This window comes from Diadema antillarum, unplaced genomic scaffold (assembly GCF_040938485.1).
Source record: "Diadema antillarum isolate AM-2024a unplaced genomic scaffold, OU_Dant_1.0 scf00000115, whole genome shotgun sequence".
NCBI lineage: Eukaryota > Metazoa > Echinodermata > Echinoidea > Diadematoida > Diadematidae > Diadema > Diadema antillarum.
In genome coordinates, this window is record NW_027271004.1 from 629,926 (window position 1) to 654,784 (window position 24,859).

General features: G+C 36.6%; 1 protein-coding gene across 1 annotated transcript in view; it reads right to left on the reverse strand.

Moving 5' to 3' along the window:
- Positions 1-13,102: 13,102 nt before the first annotated feature.
- The window catches only part of LOC139719797 (methylmalonyl-CoA epimerase, mitochondrial-like), a 47,960-nt gene continuing 36,203 nt past the window's right edge, over positions 13,103-24,859 (reverse strand). Inside the window, exon 6 of the mRNA XM_071631183.1 lies at positions 13,103-13,211. The gene's annotated coding sequence lies outside the window, so the exon portion shown is untranslated. The remainder of the gene's footprint in view (positions 13,212-24,859) is intronic.

A 24,859-nucleotide genomic window follows, 5' to 3' on the forward strand; every position in this document is an offset into this window, starting at 1 on the left:
ATATTTGTTTGTTTATTTTTGGTTTGTCTTTAGACCAATCGTGACATTATGTTGAATTACTAGATTATATCTTTAAATTATACCACCTCCATTTCATGTAGCATATATTCTCATTTGTTTGTATAGCGTTTCATCTTTGTTGAATTTGAAACGTGTTTGTTTTTCATAGACATCTATATGGCTATCTCTTTGCGTACAGGTTTAACAGACGTGAAACATTTAAAAATGCAAAATCCGAACCATTTTAAGCTGATTTCATTGAAAAGCGTAAAATCAAACAATCAGAATTGTAGAGGTTTGATAAAAAAGAAAGAAATGAGATGAAATGTTATATAAATGTCACAAGTTTCACATGACAGTGATATCACTACTAACCACACGTGCAAATGATATTAAGTGATGATGTCATAATGGGCTCTGAAGTCTCTCTTTAACTTTTTTGATAACAAAAGTTTTCACTAGATTTCCTTTTCTTATATAAATTCACCCTAAATTTTTGTATCCATCGCATAATTTGCATTTTTTGGTGTTGTGTTGCGATAAGCTAGCCATGCCTTTGAGGGAAAATAATTGTATTGGCTAAAATAAATCATTGACCAAAAATTTGATATCACTTCCGCTAATTTCCATACAAGCATGCAAAATATGATACCCTTGTAAACAATGTAAGTAAACATTGAAAGTCCGTTACTGACGTATTTCAAATCCGCTGTTGATGAGACTTTGTGACCGTGCACCTCAAAACGAACATAAAGTCGCACACACTGATTTTGCGTGAGGACTGAAAATAAGTGAAATGGGTCAACCTAGCCGAACTTGACTTTTTCATATTTTCTGAAAGAGCGGGTCTTCTTCTACATTATGCTAAAATTTGGTATCATAAAACGGGCAGGAAGGTGTGTTTTTTTTTTTTGCAGTTTATCTCGAACATTTTTGGTAGAATAGTGTGATTAGGTGTGTCTTTAGAATCCCTTTTTCATTTCTGAAAAACCTTGTCCACACTCTTCACTTTTAACTCTAATAACTTTTGAAAAGATAGTGCTACTGCTATGCTTTGAAAGTTGGCATTAATTATGGACAGAATGTGTTAATGAGGCATGATTAATTTCAGTTTAATTTGATAATCCCTTCATTGTTGTTACTCTGGTGGTTTACTTCCTGTTTTTTGTCCCATTCATCGCACAGCCAGCACGGTTTGGTAAAGATTAAGCGCTTGAATAGACACTGTACTTCAGAGCCTCTTTTCTCAGTTCACACTTTTCCATGAGTTTGTGCTTTCTTTCCAATATTTAGATAGGTTAGGAGAGTCCATTTGATTTGAGTTATACATCATTTTAAAGCTTAAAGTCTGCTCTTTCAGAATATGGTCTTAACTTAAAATTTCATGTCTGGCGACATTTTTGTTTGTTTTGAGGTGCAGGGGTCACATTTGCAAATAGATAGAACTGCGTTGTAACTTTTGACGACTACAAAGTTTATGCCCTCTCTCTTGAGCACGTTTGGTGAATTGGAATGAAACTTTTGGGTCATTATGGTATTATACCCATGATTGTTACAATTAGGACAAAACTGTTTGTCTCTTCTGAGGACACAAATGTATATTTTTTCTAATTGTCTAAATCTTGTTATTATATCATACTGTCAATATTGCAATAATAACTGTTTATCCGCTCGCAGCACGTCGTTTATCCGCATCTCCAAATCTGCATTTGAGAAGAATTTGCAATATCCCCCGAGTATTTTTGTCTTCTTCTTTTTTTTTTCTAGATTTTGATCATTTGTCATGTTTGTTGTACGCCGTGCTATTCATCTTAATCTTTACACTCGGTTTTAATACTGGGACCTTACGCTCAACAAGTTTACTTTTAAGTAGGCTCCATCATATTTCTTTAGCATTCATTCTGAGATTCAAACTTTCATATTAGATTGACCATCATGTTCTACATGTTAGCAATATTCGATAGTACTTGCTAGCTGGATATCATGTATCATTTCATTTTGTTATATTTGATGTATTTTTTTTCACTGAGAAATATGAAAATAACTTGAAATTGAATAAAACCTCCAGTGGAAGTGCGGACACATATATTTTCTCATAGTATTATGATAATGTGGATGAAGCGAAAAGTGAAAATGTGATATCGCATACGTGTGTAGAGTTTACATCAGACGTATACTTTGTATAAATTCAAGAAAACAAGAGTTTAAGAGCAACAAGTTTATATGTATCTGGCGTTATTGTTTTTCATCTTCTGGCAGATTTAATGAGTATACAAGGAAAAGAAAAACATCCTGTTAATTCCGAAATGAACTGATTCCAGATGTTCTACGTTATGGATACAGTCATGACAAACCTCTCTTCAAATTTTAGTCGTTTGTTTGTTGTCGGCTGACTCGTTTGATAGCGATGCCGAAAATGAGTACATGCATCATTCTTCATGAATCATTTCTCACATTTTGAGATGAAAAGTTCAATACAGAGTTTCTCTAGAAAAGCCATTCTCCTGCAAGCACACATAAACACATACACACATACACGAGAACACACACACATACACACACACAAAAGCCTGTGAAGAAAGTACACATGACCCCATGACATGGCAACCAATGAATTCATTTTGCCGTCACACTGCAAGCATTACCAAATTACAGTATATCGCATGAAACTCATCCCCTGTTATAATGAGAGAGATTTTAATTTTGTATAACCTTGCCAGTAATGTTAGAGATAAACTGATGGTGATGGGAAGTACAAAAGGATTAAGATCGTAAAAAATGACGAAAATATTGGTGTGAAACATTAACTCATGTCCAAATATCTTTGATATATAAATAATGTGTTAAAAAAGCCATAAACTTCGAAATTGAAATTACAAAAATTGGCTTAGGATTATAACCTTTTAAGCTCCCTTGTTTTAAAAATTTTCACGAAATTTCATCTGACGATAGAATATTCTATGCGGGAAGAGGGTGACAGCTATTACATACATCTTCGTGGATTTGGCGATCAGAATTCAAAGATTTCTCATAAGTCAAAATAAATTGATTTGCCTTTAAATGCGTCAGATGTCTTCCAGACGATCCAATAATGCAAACGAGACTCGCATATGAAGCTAATGTGATATTTCGCATGTGAGTTAAGAGATGTGATGTATCTGATTAATTAACAATAATGAAGTAATCGTTGCATTTGACTAAAATGAGACTGTTTCGTTGAGAGACGCCAGGTCTTGCTTTCAAATGAAATACACGACCTACAAAATAAAAGAAACTCTTCAGATTCTGTCTCGACGAAGTTTGAATATATTTAGTATAGCTGTCCAAACAGATTTGCCAACGCTTGTAATCGATGTCGCGTAGGATGGGGGGGGGGGGGGGGTACAGATTGTGCAAAGTGACAGCATGCAGTAAGCCTAACTCCATGTGCCATTTGACTATGCTAAATGGAGTACGATAAACAAACAGACCTGCGATTGATCATCAAAAGCGGACGCAAGAGTCTGTAAGTTTTGGAATTTGATGTTGCATAATTCCCTCATCAGAGTCAGCCATATTATAAAGCTACATTTTACGAAGATGATGTGTGTTATAAGGGACTCAAAAGAATCTTTAAAAGGCTCGTATACAAATCGTCACTACATTTTCGTTTTGGTCATGAAATCGAGAGGAAGAAGTTTACCTTTTACCATCAGACTTCTAGAATTTCAACAATAGCACAGGCGACTTCGTACAAGGTAAGGAATGGGTATTTCTGCTGACTTACAGATTTCATCCATTCCCCTTGCAAACCAGTAGGAGAGTATACATCAGACATCATAGCAAGTGTTGGGTAATTCGCTAACGTGAACATGTCGGTATCACTGTTAAGTAAAAGTAAAAGTAACAAATTTCAACGTGTTCTTTTTTTTCGATTGTAAGTAACATGGAGTGGATTGCTCCCTCTCCCTATTACTATTGATGTGATCTGAGTCAGCGAAAACAGTGCATCTCTTCGTATTCATGCCACCGCAAGTAATATTTACTTTATTTGCACTTGGTCGTTTTTTCGTTCATATTCCATGCCACTTTGATCATTTCATGTTTATATTGCAAGTCATTCTTCTTCAGATGTTAGTTATTTTTAATTTGTATTTTTTTTCTTCTAATTTTCTTCTTATGTACGAGTGGTAGTGGCCCAATTTATTTTAATAGATGATCAGCACCAAATATTCATTCATGATATCACAATAGAGTCAAATTCGCAGTAAACAAAAAATATATCATGCAATCAACTGTGGCAAATTAACACAGGTCTGGAAAAGCATGTATGCATGTGTGTCATGACCTAACGGGACGACAAACTGGTTGAACGAAATATCACTCATTTCCTTTCAAGACAAGAAACAACACAATGAACAGCATGATATCTCTGAGCGTAACGTAAAGCATGGGTGCGTTGAAGTGAGACACCCATAAAGTATTCAAAGCGTATAAGCAGCCACATGTAAAAGAGGCACAGTGTATGCAGAAATGCTTCGTGTCATATACACAGTGAGTTCAGCGTAATATCGTGGTGTCGGGTCACCCCATAAGTCGCGGTGAGGCCTATCGCGCCTTGTCACGTGATGCTGAAATGGCGCCACGTTTACATACACGCTTGAGATCAGCACGCTATGCGATAGATCGGATACACTGATGCTACTAGCTCCAAAGAAGAAAAAACCACCTCGCGCACACTCCGAGCAACGTTGTAAAATGGATTTGTACGGGAAACAGGCTCGCGCGATACGTCTGTCCAAGTAATAACTGAGGTGTAGGATGTGTGTGTTTGCAATAGTTTTGTTTTTCTCTCTTCTCTCTCTCTCTCTCTCTCTCTCTCTCTCTCTGAAATTGTCCTCTTCTATTCCCCGGCTTCATGTTTTTCTGCTATGATAGTCTGTTAAAAATTTGTTGTGGTTCTCAGAGTTATATCTACTCTCTAAAAAAATCGAGTGAAAATATTCACTCTTAAAAGAGTGAATACATAAAAGAGTGAATTTAGAGTGAAATTGGGGTGAATTTTGAGTGAAAATGTTCATTTTCACTCGTTTTAGAGTGACGTCAAGGATCACTCCAAAATCTTCGAGTGATCATTGAAGTCACTCCAAAATGAGTGAAAATGAACATTTTCACTCAAAATTCACTCCTTTTTGTATTCACTCTTTTAAGAGTGAATATTTTCACCCGATTTTTTTTTGAGAGTATGCATTCAAGAGCTGTAGCTGCATATTCTGCAGTAATCTATCCTGCCAAATGTAATGAGATAAGTCAGTCGATCACAAAAGTATTTATTTAATGAGACTGTCATGTATTATTTGTAAAACCGCATTATTTTTTCCCGCCTCAAGTCAGTCTTGTGTTAGGTTATCGAAACAATTACAAAGAGAAATACTCCTTCATTTTGATAGATTTGTATTACATTTCCTCGAATGCAGAAAGAAAATACTGGAAATAAAATCAAGCAGAAAAAAAAAGATGCCCTAACCTTTCCATAGACAGCTATGAAACCAAAGGGAAATTATAAAAAGAAAAATGAAATGAATGAATTAACCGCAAAGTTCTTTACGGGGCCGCTTTCATTGTAGCTGTGCTGAACCGTGCTTTGAGGCCGAGCGATCCTGTAGAAAGCCGAAAGTGCGTTTGTTTACCAGGTGCTGAATAAACAACTTCTTCTCACAACTTACAACTCCAGTTTACACCTGTGTCTGATCATAATGCACCTCTATCGGAGTCCGCCATAGTCCTGGGCTATCACCTTGAAAAATGGAATGTGACATTATCACACAGCCTCATTTTGTAGAGCAATTCATTTTTTATGGTTAGAAAAAAGAAAATTATGGTGTCTGACAACAATATTAATCATAATATTAATCATAACGGCAATTTCCTATCGTGATAATCATAATGTGTATAGACATGGCACACACACACACACACACACATAAATGGGTAGAAACCGCTCAAATAGCAACGTGTAGCCTTACAAATTGTGTCAGTTGGTTTTATAGGTAAACGCTTCGTCTCTTTTTAATATCTTTATCTTTATCAATATTGTCACAGCATTGTACGTCTTCTTTGACACACCAGCCTTTTTCGTATCTCCTTTTTTTAATTATTACTAGCTGGAATTTTTGACACATGGCCGCAGGCAAACCACACTTCATAAGGATGAACCAGACCATATCATTTCTTATGACTTGATATGATTACATCATTGCTAGCCTCGGAGTTTGTAACATTGCTGACAGAATTTGAAAACATTTTACACTATTTTAAACACTTTGCATATCTATTATGAGTCTATGACTTCGTTGTGTTGAAATATGATTAAATCAACCATCATTTTCAAGTTCAAATACAGTATGTCTGTATTTTTGCCTAAGTATTAGGTCTCTTTGGAAGTTGTCGCATAACATAAAAAAAAACCCATCGATACGTCTCCTTCAATAAGAACCATGCCAAGACATAAAAGTTTCCCAGAAATGTAGTTCCACACCATTTATGGTATATCAGTAGTTCGTTTAAACTGTCTCAGAGAAAGGTTATTAAGCCAAATTATCTCGTCGGTGTTTCCTCTTTCCATGACACATATAAATGAACGGAAAGCATGACATCAAAATGCCATAAATAGATATTGTATCTGTTTAACGGAGCAGAAGGCATTTATTAATGAAGCATGAAAACAGCGGAAGCGATTTCGTTATTAAAACCAAACTATGGACTGTCATAACCAGTGGAGTCGATGAAATTTATCCCGAGAGATGCGGGAAGTGATACTATGTCGTTGTTCCTCTTTCTTATCTCTGAGCACGCGAAGATCTTCTCTGCGAAAGCTATATCAGAAGTCACGGTAATATGACTGCGTACGTCGTTGCCAGCATGTTATATTTATATACCATGATCCCCAAGTACATGCGTACATGATTAGGCCGGACCGCCCAATGTCGTCGGTTTTTGCGGCGCCTTGAAGGACTAAGCGCCACGTGCTCTGGCGATATCGCGTGCCTGCAACTCTTCAAGGTCATCGAAAAGTTGATCCTAAAACAATGCAGCAGATGGCTTCTCCTGTGCATCGCGCAGCACTGTTGTTCGAACGCCAACACCTGTGGAAATTCGTTTCTACCACACAACGACCGGGTGCAAGATCGGGCCACAGGGACCGACACAGCCTTTCCTCTTCTCTCCTGTTCGCGCTATTAACAGAGCACTCATAAAAAGGAGTAAAATTCCAAAACAGCAACAAAGTGCAGCGAATTGGCTTATCTCTCAGCGGCATACGTTAGGGGTGGTCAAAAAGTGACCTACTACTTTGATAAAAACAAGAATTGTTCCAAGATTGCGAAAACATAAAGATCAATCAAAACCAGACACAAATAAACTGTTTTGATGCGTTGAACTGAGAACAGGCTAATTCATATTTTCTTAAAGGGTCATTTCTGAATAATCAAGCACTCGGTGGATTATTACATTGACAACACTTTTACCTCATCCTTTTAGTTTACACCGAGTTCACGCTGTGTATTTGGGGGTTGCGATTTCTGTGCTTCATGATTCTGTTCAATTAAGTGTGTATAGGAGACACGACAATAGGACCCTTTCTCTGTCTGCCATACAAAGTGCGTGTACGATGTCATCCGCCAAGAATTTTCCTCTGGAATAAACATGGTGCATAATAGTTAAACTTTGTTAGCATGGATTCATTCAACAACAATGAATCGCTCACATTTTCGAGATGTGATCGAGAAGAATTGTAATACAATGACCATCCCTCCCTCTTCAAAACAAACACATCTTTTTCACGTCCGTATGTGCTTTTCATGCCGACATCTCCTTGGATATTAGTAACGACAGCTACTCTTTACAGGGCTCTCATACGTAAGGCAGAAATTGCGCGCGTTATGAACCTCCATTAATGTCGAGGGGGAGGAAAGACAGCGCTAGCCCCATCGACTCTCCGCTGAATGTAAACGCTCCGCGACAATTACTTCCGGTTATACGCTTCTTTCCCTTTTTTTTTTCGATGATGCCCATTATCTACCCGCCTATTTCCTTCCTAAGCCGTAGCTCTCAGGAAGATCAACGTCGCCGCCATGAAATTTAACTGCTCCTCCCTCAAAAAAGAAAAAAAAAAGAAGAAAGACAGGATAAAATCAAACGAGGGAATGCAGCGTATTTTGATTGTACCAACACAAGTTTGTAAAATAATTCTTGAACAACACAATCTTCTTCAGTTCCTCTTGATAGTACTAACAGGCGAAGAGCAGTATTGCAAATCAAATTTTGTTCATGCGTAGAGTCACAGTCTTAATTCGATATAACAACATAATACCACTCCCATTGGACCGCTGGTGAAAATCAACGGTTCATCAGGAAGGACATCAACCGTAATATAATTCTTTGCTTGTTTGTTTGACGTTATTTTTGATATCGATGAAAGAGACCGAAAGATTCACCCAAGGCGACTGAAAATGGCGAAGGTTTTTCTCAAGCGTTTGTAGCTTTAAGTTCTATCAGATACAAAGTCTGATTCTGCAATGAATGAATGAATTCAAATACAGTTATATCCCCATCATGCTCTCTTAATCAGAAACTCAATGTCACGACATTATGAATGTGACTCCAAGCTGCAACTGTTTGCACTTAGCGTACCATGACCACTCCAAGGATTCAAGTTTCAATAAAAAGGAATGTGCAGTATTATCATTTTCGAGAGGTTTTAAGAAATGCTCCTATTATCTTTTGAACTTAATTTTATGACTTCAAGACGTATGTATACTTTCAAGACTAAAAGTTAAAGAGGTAATTTCCGCAAAATGTTTTACTGATTACTTTGGATGACAGGAGTTTATCAAGTTCAAGACCGTTGGACAGCATGCATGTTGGACACAGGTCGAATAAAGTTCAGCCGATAAACGGACTGAGATCTTATATTGTCATATTGTAACAACGAAACTTGCTTGATAATTTGCTTTGTCTACAGCTTAAACCGAATTTGTGACATGAAGTCTGTCTGTCTGTCAGAAGTTTTAAAGTAAATCTCTCTATATATTTCCTTCAGATACATCCTTCCAAATAATGTGTCGTATGATAAGATACTCTGTATCTCTTGGATACGTCAGGAAGTTCCAGCTTATTTTTTCCTTGTCTATATGAACTGAATCCCTTGGAGCTGAAATGGTTGTTTTAGCCGATTGCATCATATATATATATATATATATATATATATATATATATATATATATATAATGAAACAGAAGGAAATATGAAGTGTGCATGTACTTCGATGCATGAAGGTAAAATGAATGGGTCACTTTCACTATATACTCTGAATATCATTTTCCAAAAGGACATAAAAAGAGACAAGCGCCACACTTTTCAGTTGGCATATTGTGAGCAGGCGTCATTAAAGGAGAGCATTCAAATAACACGAAAGGCTGAAAGAATAAATTTTCTGGGTAAATTTTATCTTCCAATATTGAAACCCTGGGAATGAGAGGAAAGTAGATATATACTCCTGGTCTGCAATGAGCCAATGCGATGTATGTTTTACACTTCAATTCCACCGTATGACCATCAGCGCGCCCACGCATTGGTGCGCACTTCTGATGCCGATTTGCCACCGTACTAGCCCAGTGAGGCGGACCGGCTGACTAGTGGCATGTATACATTCCCACTCAGGTGAACTAGTGTGTTCCCATAAAGATCCCGGCCGACGTAAGCCGCGAGAACCCCTTATTGATGATGCGATAGGCGCAGTAGGGGTCATTTCATTATATTACAACTTCATTCATAATGTATTCTTATCACTACACAGAATAGAAAACAAGCGCGGAGGGGCAGAGGGAGAAAGAGAAGGCACAGGAAAAAAAAATTAGAGGAATTTTTCATAACAATCATACCCGCAGATATTGAAAGGATAAAACTGGCTTTCTATCGCCACCGCGGCGGCGTGGTAGGGGTCACTGCGCCCGGACAATTACGCCAGAGCCACGGGGCGTTTGGTACTCAGCGTTCCGCTGGATGTTATCAATCTATTTCTCCCGGCCTGAAAAGAATGGCGCTGCTCCAGCGAGTATACTCCACACAAAAAGGGTGAATCGGCGAGTTATGGATTCTCTTTAGGGGCATGGGGATGGCCTCCCGTACAGCTAATATAAAAGCACAACGCTGATCTGCGCCCGCCATAAAAGGCAATAGAGCATTCAGTGATAAAATAGATGACGGCAATTATTATTCTTTTATGCTGATCGCATCATGGATGTGGAGAGGCTCCGCAGCGGCCGGGCAGCTGGCGGATGGCCGCGGTGTAGGGTGTACTCATAAAAGAGCATGGACATCAACTGGCAGGGAAATGTCTGTTAGTCAGAAAACATATTGACACGAAAAAATAGCTTCTTCTTTTTCCATATCCTAACGAATTATGTCGCAAAGAATATAAGGAATCAAACTCAAGGAACTCGTGTTTGATCCTTGTTGAGGTATATATTACTAAAGTAATTGCATATCAGTATGGATTTAGTGGTCATGTTGATGTTTCTTATACATTCAAACAAAATTGTAAGAGAAAACTCTCTGAATTTCAAACAGAGAAGAAAACAAAATTATCCATTAAGTTGTGAAAGTAGGTTCCTATATATATGTATATATATATATATATATATATATATATATATATATATATGTATATATATATATATCATGGTATCATAGTAAAGCGTCGGTGGTGCATTTCTTATGATGCAGATTGAGAAACGCATTTAGCTTTTTTTTATTTTTTTAAAATCATCAGTTCCTTTGCAGGCGTTACTTTGGAACAAGCTGAAAAATTTTTTGACATGGATATACACAGGTATATTTTGCTTGGGTGCAAAATGTCGTCAGCAGAGCATCGACCTATTGCAGCTGCCTCTTCTTTCATGTGGCCGATGTTTATCATCCTTATAGAGCTCCGTCCGTATCAATACGCAACATAATATCATTACGAAGAGAACTCGATTATCTCAACGGACACGGCTACTGATCAAGAGCTACATCATTCCGGAGACGCTGGTGTCAGTATTCATATGGAATATTTAAGTGGAGGAATGATGCCCTGCAAGAGAACATCACAGAAGTTCAAGCGAGTTAAAGATATCATTATGTTCATGTGTGTATACTCTACAGCATTTATAATTTTCAAAGTCCTGACGTAATAGGTCCAAGTTCTTTCCGTTGATTATCATTCTCAGGGTAGTATATCAAATGAAATAATGGAATGTAGAGAAGACTCGTCGATGAATACGTACAGACATTGAAATAGGGTAAACGTAACTAGACAAGCGAGATAGTAACCAAGGGAAAAGAAAATATGCACTCGTGACACGCTTGGCATGCTATAGCTAATAACTGACACCTTAACCGGATAGCAGCACAGACCCCCCCCCCCCCCCTCCCCCTCATCTCCATTAAAAAAAGGAAAAACCACACTAGTAACAACAAGAACGAGGCAGTAATAATAGTGGCAGTATCACTTCCCTCTGCTGAACTATAGTTTGCAGAATAGGATTAGGTCAAGTACACATCAGAAGTTACTATCTAAACTAGTATACTTGATTTACAAAGACAGTATCGCACAACCTAGTACGATACTGTCTTTGTAAATTGTTTTCTCTTCTCGGGAAAATCTGGATCGTGAACTTGAAATAATCACACACGCACGTACATACATAAACATACAAAACACAATGTGTTGATAATTCATAGTTTTTGCGCTAATTCGAGAGAAGTAATGTAAAGAGGCGAATTTGAACTTTAATTCAAGAGAACTATAAACTCAATTCCAGACACAGTATCAGACATCCACTACCATCGCTTAATTCATTACAATCATCGTTGACATAATAGTTGACGAGAAGCCTACTTTGAGATACATTTTTATTTTGTGTCATTGTTATCATGATTATTACTACCGGTGTCATTTATTTTGTCATTTTTGTCATCATCAAGTTTATCCTTTCCATTATGACATAAGAAAGTTTTGTATAGCCAATGAACTTCATGAAAATTCTGTCATTGTTTATATTACAATGACGACAAGTGTTATGGCTAATACGTTAAGATCTCAAATAATTCTGTAATTTAAAAGTGAAGTATTTTTATAGGTAGCTGGGGAAGTATCTTTAAACATGTTTCAAACTCTCGAAGCCCCTGTCTTGACAGAGTTTGTTCTCTCGAAACATACGTGGATGCCATCGATTATATCTTTAAAGGTTTTGTCATGTGCAAACTGGCAACACCCTACAGAGAACCCCATCTCGGCTCAATGCACCAGCCACATTATGACTGGCATGTCATTGCCACTGCCTTAACCATTAATTCCAGGAAAAATGTAAGAAGGAAGACATTTTTGAAAAGCGGAAATTGCTATGTATCGTGAATGCAACGCAAAAGATTCCACTCTGAAATGAGCATTTTGTAAATGATTCATAAATTCGTCTAAAAAATTTATTTTAGTTTGTAGTAAAATGGTGGGGTTTTGATAGAAATGTGTTATACTTTTCTGAGACGTAGAAACTGTAGGACTTGCTTGCACGCACCGGATAGCTCAGGCATCTGAACATTGCGTTGATGTAATGTGGTAATGTGGTGGAATGGTGTGAAAGTTTACAGATGAGTGCAGTATCTATTTGCGCGCATTATTTTGATGGGCGCTGCAACTGGAAATTGACATCGAAGATCAGAAGGGTATGAACACGTCTTATGCTTTTGTTGAGTTCGTCATGAAATAAAGTACATATTTTTTTTATGTATGTGATATTTACAAAAACAAAAATTGAAATATCAAATTCATGTTGTAATGTCAAAAAAAAAGATAGGTAAACGTGAAGATATAATGAATTGAAATTATGAATGTTACGAACTATAGATGATTGATATCTAACAACTATTTCACTTTGAAGGGGGACATATAGCTTATGTTCCATGTGTGTTCAAGTAGATTAATCCACAGAACAGTCTTGCTTTCACTTCCCTTTTATCCCTCGTTAGTCTCTAGACGGATATGAACGAGTTAACAGTCAGGTCGTCGAGTTGTTTTCGATTGCTCCTTTTCCTGTTGGTCAAGTTCGTTTGGTGTTTTTTCTCTCCTCGTTCAACTGACCTTTCAAAGTCATCGCCATGAAAAGTGACCGTCTGTAAACCTTGACCAGGATCTGTGATCAGTCAATAGACAACCAAGAAAGTTCTTTGCAGTAAGTTAAGATACAGATGTGCGATTGCGAAACTACGCAGGCTGGCACTTATATTACTAATGTCAACTGGGGATTTCTTTGTTGGAAAAAGGGGGATAGGGTTCCTTGCATTTAACTTCCTAACCCTCTTATCAACATAGATACTAAAACAGACACAGGTTGACGAAAGTAATTCCAGAGTTTTAGACACACGTTTGTGTTGTCTGTATGACCACCATTACAATTCTATAATGGATCATAGAAACGGCCACTCAACAAGCAGCTTATAATCTGCCGTGGAGTATACGTTCAGAGGAAATATCTTAGAATGTGAATCAGAATGAAATATATACACACACACATAATATATGTGTGTGTATGTATATAATATTCACATTGAAAAAAGAGACAGTATAGGATAAACCGTTAGAAAAGATAGAAAAATAGACAATTTTTACTTTGTATCTGTATTATATTTTCTCTGATCATGGAATTTTTTTCACATCAGCTAAAACCTTGATTTAACATCAAGTTTGATATTGACAGTATTAATAGATGACATTAATTTATGCAGGGCAATTACGCGCTATTCTTGTCATATAAAAAAATATTGTACAGAAAGATTCAAATAACATCACCTCATTTACATTTGCTGATTTCATATTTCAATTCAATACACAACGAATAAGACGAAAAATGCAGAAGATTGAAAAGTAACTTGCTGAGTAATAAGAAGGTTTATTATATCATGTATTATATACGCTTGATTTCGTCATGCTGTGTGATGAGAAAAAAAAAAGAGAAGTACCTTAAAGGGATGGTACCGTTTTGGTTGAGATTATGGGGCTTCAGGTTTCCGACTTCTCCTGAAGATATATATATATATATATATATATATATATATATATATATATATATATATACATATATATATATATATATGGTTATATATATATATATATATATTTTTTTTTTTAGATAATGAGAAACCGCTCATGAAATACAAAAAGGGCATATAGTTCGAAGACAAATTAAAAGTTTATTTGATGTAAATTGGCTTTGAAATGGCTGAGATATTACAAAGACAAAGTGATCCTAATAAAAGGTGGGACCCACCTTTTATGAGGATCCATTGTTTTACTTTTTTTTTGGATGTTGCTGCCATTTCAAAACCGATAGTGCTCTTTAACATTTCATAAAGTGGTCTCTAATTAAAGTATCTCGCAAAAAGTTAAGAGCTGAATCCTCACGTCAACCAATATTATACCATCCCTTTCATTGCTCACGGAACTCTGGTACATGCATTATTATAAATACGTGGGGGGTTAAAAAAAAAACTTGGAGACCTAAGGGAAACCTAAGGGTTAAGAAAATTTGATTTGATAACCATTTATCTCTAAAAGGGTAAGACTCCTTATTCCATTTCTATTTTCAGAGCTGCTAAAGAATTTCGTTCTTCTCTCTCCCCTTCTTTTTTAGTTGCCTATAACCAATTAGAAGAGAGAGAGAGAGAGAGAGAGAGAGAGCGCGCGGAGGAAACACAATCTACCTCACTTCACAGTTACGTCGAGTCATGCAATTCACAGTGAAAAATGTGTGGCGTTCTTGACCATCGTATAAGTGGAAATGGCGCTCCGGATTATGGTCACCAGCCCATTATGTTGTTTGCGTTTTCAATTTGTTGAGTGGGTGGCAAACTGTCTATTTGGCATCGCTTTTCTATTAATTGTTTATTCATGATGAAATGGCCAGCTGCCGACTATAAAGTGATGCTCTCTCAAAGCTCTCCGTCTCATATCACACACACACACACACACACACACACACACACACACACACACACACGCACACACACACACTCGTCGTTTATGAATTTCCTTTCATTTGTCCATTTTTTTTAATACTTAGAACATGGATTGAACGATTTATCAGTACTTCAATTCACTGGAAAATTGACACAGACTAGTCCCCCCCCCCCCCTTTAACTTCTAAAAGAAGGAAGGCAACCATCTTTTTTGCTAAATCCCTCTTTTTTTTCTTCTTCTTCTTTATTTTCATTTGTTTCTTCTTCTTTCTTTCTTTTTTTTTTGGGGGGGGGGGGGGGGAGGGGGGGGGGGGGGGGGCTAGTCCCAAATGTGATACGTTGTGTTAACGTCTCATGGCAGTTTATAATGATTGCAGATACTTGTCTTATAAAAAAAGAAAATAACCTCTTGACGGATAATTTTAGTACGACTATCCTTATGCATCATTGTACATGCCGCATTCAGAAAAAGAAGATTAATTGATGTGATCCTACTTTGATTATCATTTTTCTCTTTGTAATATCGAAGATTCAGCATCACGAAAATGTCAGTTAAGACCACAGCTATATAGCGGATGAATATTCGTACTGATATGCATTTTTCACATCTTTTCTTTCATGTATATGGAGTTCTTGTCATGAAGAATGCTAGAGTGGGAAATAACGATAGTGATAGTACTGATGATAATGATGATAGCAGCTGGCTTCCTGTATCGCATATTTCATAAAACTTCATTTAATTTTAAATTCATTTATTTCTTCATTTATTTTTTTCCCATTTAATTACAAAAATGCAATTCAGTATAGAATTTACAAATACATATCTATACAATTCAGTGCAACATTTCAATAAAGGTAGCACACTGTCAACGGAAATACAATACTGTACTGCGTCTTTTATAACTGTACTATTAAAAACAGAGTTGTTGGAAATGGAGGGGACCGCTGAAAAGATGTACTTGTAATTTGCAGTCCTCTCGTGACCGAAGACTAAATACTGAAGGAAGAATATCTACATACTAGTACATTATTTTATATGCATTCTTTTATATTTTACGCCCACCACTTCGTGGCGTTCAAATTGCATGACAATATATACTGTAAACCCTCAGTCACTGGGATCATACCCCTCACATCTACTATCCCTCTCCAACCCCTGTGGGGAGCACTCCAGCCAGGGTGCCATGTCAGGGGACACACAAGCTATATCCAAACACGATGCAGGGTCCTACATGGTATACATATAGGCCCTAACCATTAATTTCTACACCTAAAGATAGAAAGAGAGGGTCAGGCTTGTTGTTGATAAAGTATATTTAAAAGAAAGATATAAATACAGTGATGGCAGAGTTCGAACCCGGAACTTCGTTATGATATAATATGATGAAATATTACATAATTTATAATGAAACATAACATAGCGTAACATATTATATTTACATCATATTATATTATATCATACATGTATTATCTTATATTATATTATAATATATTATATTTTATTTCATTATATTATATTATACTATAATATATTATATTACATTATATTATATTATATTACATCATATTATATGATATTATTATTGTATTATATTATATTATATTATATCATATTATATTATATCATATCATATCATACTATAAAATTATTAAGGACCACGGGCAGCATCTTGCCTTTGAGACTTGGATTTATTGTGTGGTTAGTCATAGTAGAGCTCATGTCGCATTACAAGTTTCTAGCATGTTACATATACGATAAGTACCTCCTTGATTTACCTATGATGAAAGTCAGAATGAAAGAAAAATGTTACCGTTTGAATATGGCCGAACTTCTTACTGTCGTATACAACAGACATGAAAACATAACACAATAAATACAGCCCTACGTTTATTTTCATTCAAACTCTAGGAATGGGATGGAATTCGTATCACCATGCACAAGCCTCACTTGATCGCTTTTAAATAAAATGAAGGTAGCTCTCTGTATAATATATTCTCTCTCTCTCTTAGGACTTCTGGACCAAGTTTGACCTCACCCGCACTTTTCCCCCGCGGGCAGTAAGGACGGAACGACCTAGAACATCTATTGCATGAGGACGATCCTGAGTACCAGCAAAACTTACTCTGAAAAACTTGACTTCTAAACTTAAAGGGGCAAGGCCAGAGAGAGAAGATTGCCGGGTTTCGGCGGGTCAATAGTGACGCCACTACACAGACATCATCAAACTAAACTATTTGTCCTTATCTCTTTTGAAATCTACTAAACAAACGCTCCTAGGCTTTTTTTTTATTATCATTATTATAACATATTACCTCTCCAAACTAAGCCGTAAAAATACCCCCGGTGGCAAATTCTTTGAATTTGAATAAGAATAAACGCAATGCATACTTTTATGCTACTTCGGTTCAGGGGCTTCGTAAAATTATCCATAATGATCATTGTCAATGGTAGGTAGGTATGAAAGATGATCCGCAGCAGCTATATTCCATACCACGAGGTATCAATGTATTGCGTGTAAGCTAAACAAACAGGTGTATTCATAGGAATCGACAATTCAACAGCAGAACTCTTCTTCCACTTCACCTCAATCTTTTCAAGGGGGCAGGCAATCATCAAAAGAAGTTGTGGAATCTTCGCAAATAAGGCAAAATAGGGTTCACCGTTCAGTGACATAAACGTTCAGTGCTGAGAAAATATATCTGCTGTAGGCACCACGACTTTTTGCCCCCCCCTTTTTTTTTTAAATCTAAGCAGATTGTGAATGAGTCTTCTGCTGTGGTCATTCACAACACATATCGAAGTAAAGGATTTTTTTACAATCTATTTCATTTTGGTTATCGCACAGTCATGACAAGTTGGAAGCATGCATTCATATTATCGCTACAAACATAGATGATAGTGCCACTCTGTTCATTCAACAATAGTATCTAGTACAGATATTTTTTTTATTGATTCATGATTAATGTGGCCTAGTCCTATGATTATACAATCTTTTAAGAAGTCGGAATGATAGTTACTCAACTCTATATTGCTATGAGACACTCACTCAGTGTTGAACAGTTTTAGGAGTAACAGAGTAGCGGACTGGACTAGATATCAAGGGTCGAAAAGAACATATAGTGTACACAAACTAAAGACACTCCATTTCATATTCAGGTTGCTTGGAGTAAATTCAATTTATCAGAACATTACGCGCTTTCCCTTGGGAGAGGGAGAATTAATGAATTTTTAAGTCTAGAGTACGGTCGTCAGACAGCAAAGCATAAAAAGGTGACAATCACATAGGTGGATATACCCAACTGGTTTGCAAACAAATATTCAAACAAGTATCCAATATTGACATAAGTTTAACAGCAAGAAGTTGTACAGACCTTTTGTATCAAATCATTCTGGAGGTGTAACCAACGTTGAGATCACATTTAGTGTGGAAAAAAAATAATCGAAAGAATATTCTTACTTGTAAACACCCAGAAAACCTTAAAAAAAAACCACACAAACAATACGGAAGTGAATGACAATGGTAACAATGCCCTACTTAATTGGCATAATGGTTTGTGACTGATATCGTTTCGGAAAACAGAACTTTTGTATTATCTATATGAGATGTGGTGAGCGGTCATGGCCATTGTATATTTACTTGTTTGTCTTATATACGTATTACGATTATGTATGTCATATCATTGTATGTATGTATGTAATATAGGAGCTGCGGAACGTTTTTTTTTTGGTTTGTTTCTTTATTTTTTTTTGTGTGTGAGTGGTATGTGTGTGTGTGTGTGTGGGGGGGGGGGGTGGCGGGGGTAACCCTCGTAGTTGGTCGGGTCAAGGGTCAGTGCTCCCCCTCCCCACTGATCGAAAGACTCTTGGACGGAACCCTCGAGAGTCATGGGTTTACTAGTGTGTGTGTGTGTTTTCTTAATTTTAAGCAATAATGAAGCGAGTGTGTGTGTGTGCGCGTGCGTGTGTTGGGGGTGCAGCCCCCTCCTCCCCCCCCCCCCCCCCCCCAATCGTCGTTGCGCGACCCCTGGTATGTATGTTTGTGTGTGCAAGAGCAATCAAAAGCAATCCCAATGCAATTTCTGTATCAACGCTGCACATAATAATCAGCAAATTCTTGTAATACCCCATCCAAGAAAAAAACAAACAAACAAATATTCCTTTCCGAAAAAGGCAAACGTAAAACAAAAAAACAAACAAACAAACAAACAACAACAACAAACAAACCCCTCCAAATCTTCACTTTCCATTAACTATTGAAAAAGTCCATTTCGCCAAACATGGATGATCAAAGTAATCTTGTTTGGTCACATTCTCTCATCACCAGGAAGCGATAAATGGATTGCTCCAAGACAAGAGCAGGTGTCGTCTTCTTGCATTCGCCCTTCCCATCCCAATCCTTTCTGCCCGTCACCTCCCCGGCCTCTTCGCCTGTACTGCTGTACACGCGCGCACTGCGCACAGTTTAATAAATAGAACATGAGATATGTCATTGATGCACAAAAGCACACCTACACATGGAACGTTAACTTAAGGGGGAGGGGGGGGGGGGGGACTCACACACACACACACACACTAAAAGAAACGTGGACTTAGTGAAAACAGCAATGCTACAGTAGAACACAACGAAGTTTCAGGAAAATTGAACGATCATTAAAAAAATTGGACAAGGAGACTACTACAGTGCATGACGTCATGTATGGACAACAATAGAAAGAGAATATAAGGAGAATTCACAAAATGTCATCTTTCATAAAAACTACTCATTCCATCGACTTCTTACTGGCATATATATTATATTAAAGGGGATGGCTAGTAACTGATCAGTGGGAATCAGTGGGATGCTGGGGAATGATTGTTCCAATCCTTGCCTGTACAGTGTAGAGGGGATCGTTAAGGGGCCGTTGATAATAATAATAATAATAATAATAATAATAATAATAATAATAATAATAATAATAATAATAATAATAATAATAATAATAATAATAATAATGATAATAATAATACAGAGTACTTATAACGCGCCAATTCCACATAACTAACGTGCTCAAGGCGCAGGAGTTATGTAATACAAAAATCATTAAACAAACATGCACATGAAAATGAAGGACACAATAATGACGGTGAAAAAAAAATTCATAATATACAATTCTACTGGAAAACGGTTACGAACAAATGAGTCTTGAGGGCAACTTTAAAGGAGTCAACATTCGAAATGTAACGGATGGCTTGAGGCAACAGATTCCACAGGTAAGGTCCAGCATGTGCAAATGACCGATCCCCCCATGATTTCTTCGTTTTTGCAACAAAAAGCAATCTACAATCGGATGACCTTAAACATCTGGGAGGATTATAAAATGTCAGCAAATTAACATTGTACTCTGGGGCAGATCCGTGTATTCAATGAAACACAAACAGTAATAATTTTAATAAAATGCGAGATTCAACGGGTAACCAATGCAATGAGGACAAAACAGGGGTATGTGAGTATTTTTTTTTTCTGGTAAGGGTAACAATGCGAGCTGCAGAATTTTGCAATTATTGTAACCGTGAAAGATGAGATTGTGGTAGCTGAAATAGAAGTGCATTACCAAAGTCAAGTCGGGACGATATAAGAGCATGAACTATATTTTCTGCGGCTGAACGAGAGTTAAGTACTTGCGAATAATGCCCAAATTGCGTAACTGATACCTCACGGATTTACAGACTGCAACGATCTGAACAGACATAGACATTGTAGAATCAAATAATACTCCAAGATTTCTACACGATTTAGATGGAGCAATAACCACGTCATTGTCAACCGTTAAAGAAGGAAGACTGGCCTTGTCAAGTAGAACTTTTGAGCCAATAAATAACAACTCTGACTTTTCCTGATTTAACTTCAATGAATGAGAGCTCATCCACTTTTTGACATCATGGATACAAGCCTCAAGTTTCTGAATGATGTTAACGACATCGGTTTGGGTATAGGTAGAAATGATGTATATAATCTGGATATCATCAGCATAACAATGATAGTTAAAAGAGTGACAATGTAAAATCTCATTCAAACCAGTCAGATAAATCGAAAAAAGGGTTGGGCCCCGGACAGATCCTTGTGGGACACCACAGTCTGAAGGAGCAGGATCAGATTTTGCATTATTAACACAAAACAACCTGAAACCTTTCAGATAAGTATGACTTGAACCACTCAAGAGCTTTACCATCAACACTTAATGACTTTAAAGTATTCACCATAATCGTATGATTAACAGTATCAAATGCTGATGATAAATCAAGCAGTAACAGAACAGTAATCTTTCCATCATCCATATCTCTCGATATATACAATATAACGGTATATACGATATAACAATCGCCCTGACACTGTACAGGTATGCTAACCTGGAAACATTGAACTGCACATTACTTGAATATGAGACCATTCTGAAGCAAATAATTTTTACACAACAGTAGATAATGTACTCTTAAATGTATCCCACAAGGATTGGAACAATCATCCCCCAGCACTCCCACTGATTCCTGCTGATCAGTTACTAGCCATCCCCTTTAAGAGCAATATTATTCCCCCTCTTATCTACAAGAGGATTATAAAAGTCAATGCTTTTCCATTATATGCTAGAAAAGTGATTTTTTTTCTTAATATTTTCTTTATACTATTGTTCATACATGACGTCATGAACTGTTATAGTAGTTTTCTTATCCAGCGATGACGGCACCAAAACTTTAAAAATTCATAACTTTTGAATCGATTCTCCAATTTTACTAAAACTTCTCTTTGTGTTCTACTGATATTGCTCTTTTCACTGATAATCTAAATTTATATATTTGGGTGTAGGTTTCCTTTAACTTCGACTTTTTATTCAGCAAGAAACCACAACATCCAATTAAGAGCCATAAGATATCAGCATCAATGGGAGGGGGAGGCCGGTGGCTTTAAATCAAATCAGAGTACATTACCATCCTATCTTTCCATCTACCCATATAATTGACCACAAGCGTCATGAAGCCGTATAGAAATTTCACAATTTTGAAATGAGATCGTCCACTTTTATAAAGATTAAAACTGTTACAATCATGGTTTGGAAATAGGTAATTGTCTGCCGCCCAAACAACAGCATGTGCATGTTTTTATCCTCTAATATTTCGCTTTTGAACTACTGTCTTTTCGTTTTTAGTGCTAAAGGAGATATTTATTTCAAAAGTTAGAAACAACTTAAAATGGATACTTTACATCTACTGATAGAGAATCCGACTTTTTGCGAGACTCATAGATCAGAAGACCTTTGACTAAAAAAAAAAATATGTTTTCTTTTTTTTTTCTTTTTTGGAATAAAAAATAACAATAGTAATGAACAACTGACTTCTTTTTTTACTGTACATGAGCTTGGATAACCAAGAGCTTGTCAATATGGTCATAATTAACTTCACATTGTTAAAACAGTTAACATGCAAAGTCATGTATGTGAAAGGTAAAAAAATTAATAAATACATGAATAAATAAAAGAAAAGAAGACCTCTAATAATGGTACTCGGAGATATAGCCCCAAAGTCCGGCGTGGCCTGGCGGGACTCTGGATATAAGCTGAGTCGTTCGAACCTCGAACGTTGATGCAAATTGAAGTTTTAAAAAAAATCGCCAAAGAATACACCTTTGACCTTGAAACATTAAAACTTTACTTGAAATCGACTCTAAAAGATGCCTTCGAATCAAAACAGCCAAGTACTATACTGTACACCACACACACATGCATACATACATACACACATACACTGCAAACACGCACAAACATAACAGAACACAGACATACACACAAAGAAACATTTGCATTCATATATCGACAGAACTTGAGTTTACAGGTCCTTTCAACAAAATACATGTCCGCAGGCAAACATAAAAAAAAAATGGCTTCAAAAAAACAACTGATCATTCGTATTGATGCGAGTACCCGAAGGTGTTAAGAACCATAGCCCTCCATCTCTAACCATAATAACTGTTTTATACCTGTTATAATGATCCCAAATGAAATGAGGTCATTAGACATAAATCATCGTCACAGTAATTGCATCTCCTTTTTTTTCATTTTTTCAAAACATAATTATATTAAGATCTTAGTTTGTATTTCGTGGTGACACAACATTCGCCCCTGCGACAATTGCTCCGGTCTTATTTTTTCCCATTTCTTAGGATTAGGGTTAGGGTTGTGAAAGGATTAAGGCCAATTTGATCTAGGGAAAGGGTTCTGTTCGTGGGTAGAATGTATGTTTGGCTTGCCGTGTATATATTTCATGGGAGTAACTGTCGCTGGAGCAAACGTCTAGGAACCGTATTTAGTACAGCAGTATTTCCATTCAGGTTTAAAAAAAAAGAAGAAGAAAGATTCTGAGGCAATTTCATGCAAGAAAATTGAAAGATTTTCCTTTCTGCAAACATTTCACTTCAGAACAGTGAGTAGGGTGGTGCAGCATTTTTGTTGTTTAATAATGGAGTCGGATATTTTTCAAGCGATTTTCAATGATTAAAAAATAACCAACACTTGTTTCAGTTTGACAATGTCTAAAGATTTACCATATCGCATTCCCATCAAACAACAGACGCTCTATATAATCCCAATGTAACCACAAACACGTACGGACATACATACAAACAAACAAATAAAATACTTTAATATCTGATGAACACATTGAAAAAAAAAACAAAGCTCGTAACCAATCACATGATTGTCCGAGACAAAGACCACTTCCCCAGCAATGAATTTAAACTGCCGTTTCACACAACAAATGGGTGAATTTTCTCTTTATTATAGGTCATCTCCATATATTTTCTGCAACGCACATATACATCCTGCGAGGATGTGATGAAGCAACGAACCGAGTACATTAAACAAGGAAACCTCGTTATAACGAGCTGCCTGCGTACACTGATATTTCCTCATTATTGCATCACGTATCTCGTTATATCCGTGTAACAGCGGGTACTGCATATTCATTCAAATTAATTGAATTGTTGTGTCGAGTTGTTTTCATAAAAAAAAAAAACTCGACGAAAGAATTTGAATATATGAAGTATCATCGCTAAACCCAGCCTCGTTTTCACAACCTTCCACTGTATATGACGTCACAAAATACTGGCATAGTCTGTAAACATATATTTTTGTCTCGGGCATCTCCCCTTCCAAAATTAAAGTGGAAGATTATCTAATACACTCAACCTCATTTTTCGTTGATCCTCCACATTTGAATACAAATCAAGATCAAAGCTTCACACACAAACACAATAATAGACTTGGATATGTATTGACTTAACAGTTCATTGAGGTTGGACTAGACATTTTTTTTTTTGCTTTGTTTTGTCTGTTTGATTGTTTATTCAATAACAACAACAAAAATCCAGCATTAAGATGTCAAAGTAACAAGTCAAATCTTTATTTCTTTGAAATTCAAGAATTCGACTTCTCTTAAGCCTGATTGTAATTTTTCAAAGACAATTTAAAGTGTGGTACTGCACTGGCTTGTATGGCTAGTAATCTACATGTATAGATACACACAGTCTCTTCATTTTCCGTGCTTTCTGCATTGATGTGACCAAGATAGCAGGATCCCCCTACACAAAATGCAAAATATAAGGATGAGTTTCACATTGCCATACTCTGAATATCATATTTCCATGAAATGTGCAATAGATAAACTCAAAGACTAACATAATGAAATTTTATGTGGTATCATCTCGATATTTGTACCTTCCATGTTGATGGGAATACCACCCTCCATGTAATCAAGGAATGGCACCTCATTATACTAAGCATACACTCTTCATTTACT